The sequence below is a fragment of the Suncus etruscus genome, chromosome 8 (genome assembly GCF_024139225.1).
Source record: "Suncus etruscus isolate mSunEtr1 chromosome 8, mSunEtr1.pri.cur, whole genome shotgun sequence".
NCBI lineage: Eukaryota > Metazoa > Chordata > Mammalia > Eulipotyphla > Soricidae > Suncus > Suncus etruscus.
Genome location: NC_064855.1, coordinates 122,915,020 through 122,922,509, shown reverse-complemented (window position 1 = coordinate 122,922,509; position 7,490 = coordinate 122,915,020).

Here is a 7,490-nt window from a genome sequence, read left to right as displayed (position 1 = left end):
TCACGACCTTGTCTGCGCCTTTTCTGCTGCCCATGTCTGCAGATTAAGGGGAATGTCACAGCCTGGAAGTTTCTAGGTCAGACTGATTAAAAGTCAGACTCCCATTTCTGTGTGCTTTTTTCTGATGGTTCATTTTCACACCGAACAAGGCAAAGACTCAAATCACCGTAGGGATAGTGAATAGGGGTGGGGGAGATCTTTCTACATTGTGATACCCTGACATTGCAAAGCACCTGCTACGGGTCTGAATACAGCTCTCTGGAGGTGGGATTTTACTGTACAGATCTTGAAGATTCATTATTAATTTATTAAGTTAAAATATTTTGATAAATTCAAGCCAGCTTTAATTTGCCGGCTCACTGGGTGTCTGTTAGTATGGGTGTAGAGCACGGTGAATGGGGCCAGTGCCACCTTAGGAGGTGTCCTCGAACGAGCATATGGGAGGGTGTACAGAGAGAGGAAACAGAGAGGAGAATAACTTTCCCAACCCCCCCCCCCAAACCCATCCACCCACAAGTCTCCCTCCAGACCCATCACATCTCTGGAGTGACCTGTTTAACTTCCTGGGATCTCAGCTCCTTGTCCATTCACTAGAAGCACTAGAGTGGTAGATGTTTTTCAAAGACTAATTTTGTTTTGGGACCGAAGAGATTAAAAGGTAACTGAAGAAAATATTAGCAAAGCCACACATTGGGTAAGTCACTTAACCAGGAACTATACACCCCTGTTGGATCACACCTTGTTTTATCCAAAACAAAGATGATCCCTGGTTCCTTTATATCTGTTTGTTTACAACTTTGTTTTACCCCGAAATAGAGATGGTCTTACTTGTAAACCTGAGTGGAACTAGCTCAGGATAGCTTGAGCTATCTGCCCTGACTCTGTCCTTACTCTCCCATCTGGGGGCTGGTCTCTGGACTCAATAAAAATGACTATTCTGGTAGGCAACTGTGCTTTTTGTTGTTGTGGTTGTGTTTTTTGTTTGTTTGTTTTTGGTTTTTGGGTCATACCCGGCAGTGCTCGGGGGTTACTCCTGGCTCTGTGCTCAGAAATTGCTCCTGGCAGGCTCGGGGGACCATATGGGATGGGATGCCGGGATCGAACCACAATCCTTCTGCATGCAAGGTAAATGCCTTACCTCCATGCTATCTCTCCGACCCCCTGTGCTTTGTTTTTTAGTTTTTTTGTTTAGTTTTGTTTGAGCCACACTTAGTGGTGCTCAGGGGTTATTCTTGGCTTTGTGCTCAGAAATCTCTCCTGGCAGGCTTGGGGGACCACATGGGATGCTCAGAATTGAACCTGGGTTGGCTGCATGCAAGGTAAAAATGCCCTACCACGTTCGATTGCTCCGGTCCTGCAACTTGAGGTAGAAGACTAGTCGGCCAGACTACACATGTTTCACCCTCAGCCTGGTTTGGATTATTTCATGCAACGACTCTGCTTCAAACTTGTTCACCTGGAAATGGAGATACGGCCCATGGGGTGATTTCATACCCCTCCTCTATAGGGTGCTCCCAAGATATTCTAAGGGTGACAATCATATATAAGGGGGTGCTGGTGGTCAAGCATTAGATGAAGAGGCCAGACAGGGAAGTGAGAAGTGGAGAGAACAGAGATGAGATGGAGAAATAGGAAAAGGTTGAGTGGTGCTGAATTGAAAGACATGTATAAATTCTGTGCAAAGAAATCTTGCAGCAACAGCAATCCATAACAAAGTGAATCCCCAAGAAAACCTGATGCAGAAGGGGTAGCCATGAACCCACACCCTTGGAGACAAACAGCACTGAATATGGAATCACAGGAATGCACCTGGGCAGCTGGGGAGCATACAGGAACAAAAACAAAACAAACAAACAAACAAACAAAAAATGAGGCTGCCACTTGGGAAGGCAGCTGAGCTGGGACCGACCACAGGCTAACAGCGCATCACTCCATGCCCTGGAATCGGGCTTTCCACGTGTGCTCAGGCATGAACGACCGTGTAAAATGCCTGCACCAGTGCATGAGCTGCTTTCATCATCTATGTCATGCACTGCAAGCAACTCAACTCAGAGTGTACAATCTGATGGGTGGCTTGGGGAAGGGGACTTTGCGGAGGTATTTGGAATCAGTTTGGAATCAGTTTTAGGGACTAGTCTCCTCCCAGTTGGATGCATCTCTGACCCCTGCCCTTCTGCCATCCAGCCCTTGCTGGATGGTGCAGAACAATAGCTGTGAAACCAGCCAGGTATCTGTGTAAACAAAGGTCTTGTGATGAATCAGACCCTTTCATAGGCATCTCCTTGGTTTTTTTTTTCAGCTGGGACCTTGAAGCACAACACACTTTTCTGCCTCTCTTGTTCATCAGGATGTTAGGAGTTTCCTAGCAGTGAAAAGAAGCAGATCACTGAGAAAGGATAGATGCTTGTCACTTCAAGAAATTGAATGTAAGGGTCACAGTGATAGCACAGCGGTAGGGCATTTGCCTTGCAAGTGACTGACCCAGGACTGACCTGGGTTCGATCCCCGGCGTCCCATACAGTCTCCCAAGTCAGGAGCAATTCTTGAGTGCAGAGCCAGAAGTAACCCCTGAGCATCACTGGGTGTGTCCCAGTGTCCCAAAACAAACAAACAAAAACAAAAGAAATTGAATGTGATCCTCTATTTTGAATGGTCCCCTTGACTCACTGGTGAATCCTCTGGGCTTTGCCCTTGGAGGGTTGGAGAAGGCAGGGTAGTCACTGAGCTGAGCTCAGCAACTTTCTCCTCTGCACACAAACTCTCTCCTTCAGCCCACCCTTGCGTTGTTCTGCCTGAATCCACAGAGCTCCTTCATAGGCCAACAAATGAATTGCAGGTTATTCAGGCCACGAAACACTGCTGAGCAGTGAAAAGAAGCAGATCACTGAGCTCTAAAAAGACAAGTGTGACCAAGAGGTGAGCAGCAAAGGCAGCCAAGGGTCGTCCCACTGCAGGCAGAAGCCAGAGACACCGGCCCACAGCAGGCTGTTCTGGAAGAGGAAAAATGGTGAAAGATCTGTGGTCTGAGATTGCTGGGGACCCAGGGTGGGTTTGAGGTAGAAGATAGGCTTGGATGGTGGTGGATGGTGACGGAGGCCTTTCTCCTCCAGCCCAGGACCACGTGGCTCTGCAACCCCCTTCAGCTGTCAGGGTGGTGGCGAGGAGAAAATCCACTCACAGGCAGGTTTCAGAAAATATCAGCTTTATTCATGCCCTAGCCAACATGTGTGGCTTCTCTCAACCTTTTACACTGGATTCCTATTCAGCCCTGCATTGTACCTTGTCCCTCAGCCATCTCCCCCTCCCTCCTCCATCCTGCATCCATGCAAATCCCTTTGCCCTTCCGGCCAAAGCCTTTTGATATCTACCAAAGACCCCTCCCAGAAATGGGAGGTCTATTAGCAGGTAAGATTACACAGGAGGAATGGGGGTGGGGTAACAGAAGGAACAAGAGTAAGGGGTGCAGCTGACTTCAGGGAGATGGAAATCACACGTATGATGCTATTAGGGTAAAAAGCAAAGCTGACATTCTGCCTTTATGAAACACACAGTACTGGAGCCCTGATGTGAATGAGGCATGAATGCCATAAAGTTTTTCCTCCCTCCCTCCCTCTCCTCCATTCCTTCCTCCCTCCCTCTCCTTCCTTCCTGCCTCCCTCTCCTTCCTTCCTGCCTCCCTCTCCTTCCTTCCTTCCTTCCTTCCTTCCTTCCTTCCTTCCTTCCTTCCTTCCTTCCTTCCTTCCTTCCTTCCTTCCTTCCTTCCTTCCTTCCTTCCTTCCTTCCTTCCTTCCTTCCTTCCTTCCTTCCTTCCTTCCTTCCTTCCTTCCTTCCTCCCTCCCTCCCTTCTCCCCTCCCTCCCTCTCTCCCTCCCGTGGCAGACCTGCAGACATGCAGTTAAATAACTGTAGGAAAGCAGGTCTCCAGAAACTGGACTTTCCCTTTTCTTTTGTATGAAACATTTAAACAGCATGACTTACAAAGTTGCTCCTAATCCAGTTGTTTCAGGCATTCAGTGTTCCAACACCAGTCCCACCATCAATGTGCCCTTCCCTCTACCAAAATCCCCAGTTTCCAAGGCTTCTTCCCAAATAATTTCCTGTGTGCTGCTTGTTGCAACATGCATCTCATAATGGTGTTACTAAACTCATTGTCTGAGGATTTCCTGAGGTGCTCGGTGCTAGTCGAGCCTTCTGTGTTCTTGTTTCACTCACTGAGCTTCTTTAGGTTCTTGGTTCTTCTTTAGGCTATTGCCTATCACTCTCTGGAGTGTGGAGGTGTTGCTTGGTTGCATATGTAGCTATGTATGCCTGGAGCTTTGCAGCTGGGATGAGAGGCAGCTGGCATTCATCTAGGTCAGTCATGAAGCTGAGCTGCTCCTCTGGTGGTGGAAGGAGCTAGATCTGGGTGGGTAGGTGGAGCGCTGGGCCTTTCGAGGGTGTTAATTTGATCTATTTTATTCTTCTGGGGCTCCAGATACCTGAGCCTGGCCCAACTGAGGCCAGACCCACCTGAAATAACTTAGCTGCCAGGACCCCTTCAAGATCAGTCATAAGCCCAAACTGGACTTCCTGCTCTATTTGTTTGTAAGTCTAAAACTCTTTTATTGTTTAGTTTAGTTTTTTGTGGTGGTGGTGGTGGTAGTGGTGATGGTGGGGGCACACTTGGCTGTGCCCAGGGTTTTCTCCCTGTTTTGAACTCAGGAATCATTCCTGATGGTGCTCAGGGAACAACGTAAGGTGTTGCCTAGTATACTAAACCTGGGCCAGCTGTGCAAGACAAGCATCTTTCCCATTATTTGAGTTCTCAGACTCCAAAGTCTAAAATACTTTAAAAACTAGTAGATTTTTTCAAAAATGTAAAAATCTTAGGTAATATGTATGAATCAGTAAAAAAAAAAAAAAAATCAAACAGAGACTATCTGTGCTACTAGATTGAGGCTGTAGCGCTCTTTCCGGGATTAAGTCAGAGCTGGGCCATCATAACCTGTCCTTGAACCTCCGCCCTCATCTCTTCCTTGCCACCATTCTCCCTTCTGTCCCTAATTTCTGGTCTTTAAACCTGCCCCAAGCCCCTCACACTCGAAACCACTTCATACAACTCAGCAGGAAGCAATTTCTGGAAGCAACCTCAGAGGGGCCGAGGAGAAATGGTGGAGCCATTTGGTTGATTGGGAATCAGGTAGGAAGCAACGAGGAGAAGGTATGATGCACAGCACCCATGGGTGCAGGGTTGGACCGGCTTTCCTACACTCAGTGAGTTCAAGATGCAAAATCTTTTATTGTCCTCGTGGCGCTCTCTAGTGGCGAGAGGAGCGCACAGCCGCTCAGCCTGCAAGGGTCCAGCACATCCTCCGAAGGTTCTGCTTGGTTTGCATCTTCTGAGCACAGGATGTCAATAGCTGATAAAGAGATGCAAAGAGGAGCCAGGACAGAGGGACAGACAGAGGGACGGATGTGTATTTGGCCTTTGCGTCTATTTCTGGAGCTATTTCCAAAGCAAATTCAAAGTGGAAGACATTCAAAGTCATTGTCTTTGAATATCTTCAAAGTGGATCTCTTCCTGGCCAAGGACCTGGTCTCCTGTTACCTGGGCCTGGACCCCAACAACTGAGCTTTAAACTAAGGTTTACCAACAGTGAGGGCCCAGGACACCCCTGCAATGAGAGATGCAGGTGGCCAGACTGAATTTTGTCCCACACGCTGGACAGTGACTCTCACCTGATGTGCTTCACCTTCCCGACCAAAAAGAAAAGCTTGGAGGGAAACTTGTCTTGTTCTCAGAGTCCTTACATTCTGGGTAGTGAGTGCAGAAGGCAAGGAACTCTCCTTGCAATGAGTCGACCTGGGTTTGATCCTTGGTGCCCTGTTAGGGCCCCCCAAGTCTTGCCTGGAGTAAAGATGAGCTCAGAGCCAGGAGGAAATCCTGATGGAAGCCATCAGGGATGGCCCCCAACTTAAATAAATAAATAAATAAAGTAATGAAAACAATTAATTTTTAAAACAAAATTTTATAAATAAAAGTATTCTAAAAACCAATAAATAAAATATAAATAACGCTAAATTCATTTTGACAGATCATTATGATAAAATATATTCTACCACTCTATAATACCAGCCGGAACATGATTATCACGCATGTGTTTCAGTCAATGATATCAAAATTGGTATTTTATTTAGCATGAGATATGTACTTATGTGACTGGAATGGGACACAGATGCTTAATAATAAAACACGCTGAAATGCACAAAATGTGAGTTCATGAGATAAAAGATGATCGTGTGAGTAGACACCGGCTCCCTTTGTAGATACAGGACAAGTGAAGGAGAAAAATTGATCAACCTCGACTGCTGTCCAAAGGCCATCCAGGTCTTTGCGTCATTAATTTAATTTGTTGGGATCCCCCACATGACAGTTAAGTTGTGGGTGAGTGACCAGCACCCTGACCCATCGACCTGGGGCTCTGGATCTACCCCAGGTCAGACCATCATCTTGGGAAAGGCGATCTTAAATGCAGGAGGTGGGAGTCAGGACCGAAACTGAAAGCACTCCCGCCCCTCAAAAAATACCAAACAAGAGCAGAAACACTTGCCTAAAGTCATTTCAAGGGCGCCAAATCAAGCCTGCACCAAGCACTGTGTGTTCTGAATCGATGGTTTGAGGGGCTGGTGAGCAAACAGATGATGGAAGTGCCTCGTTGGGCCTCATTTGCTCCATCTGTCCGTCCTTTCCCGGTGGTACTTCATGTTGAAAGTGCTTCTCTCTGCACTCAGCCAGTTTTCAATAGTAAAAGGCTTTACTAGGGGCCAGAGCGATAGCACAGTGGTAGGGCATTCGCCTTGTATGCAGCCGATTTGGGACCTGCTTGGGTTTGATTCTTGGCATCCCGTATGGTCCCCTGAGCCTTCCAGGAGTGATTTCTGAGTGCAGTGCCAGGAGTAACCCACTCAAGTGCCAGCGGTGTGTCCAAAAGGAAGGACAAAGGGCTTTACTAGCATAAGTGAGGGTGAGGAAAGCAGCATGACCTCAGCTGAGAGTGGACGGAAGCTGCTCTTCCTCCTGACGCAGTGCTTGCTTGGGCCGGTCTTGGCTCAGCCCTGGCCAGCCAGCAGAAGAGGAAGAGAAAGAAGTGTCCATGTGACCCACGGCGATCAGGCAACGGTTCTTTCTGGGTGGTTTCTCCTGGGGATTCTGGGTTTTCCTCCCTTTCCTTTTGGTTTTGGGTCACAACCAGCTATCTCAAAGCTAATGCCTGGCTCTGAACTCGGGAGTTCATATCTGAGTTCATATCCTGGTGGTGAACTCTGAACTCTTAGTGGTGCTCAGGGTCTCAGGGGCCAAACCTGAGCGTACCATTTCCCAAGCAAACGCCCTTCCCGCCATCCTATCTCTTTACCCTCTTCTGGAAACTCCTGTCCAGCCAGCCTGAGAGACATGGTGTAGTCCTGTGTGTCCACACAAATGCGCAAATGTGTGCATTGTTGAATCTGCTG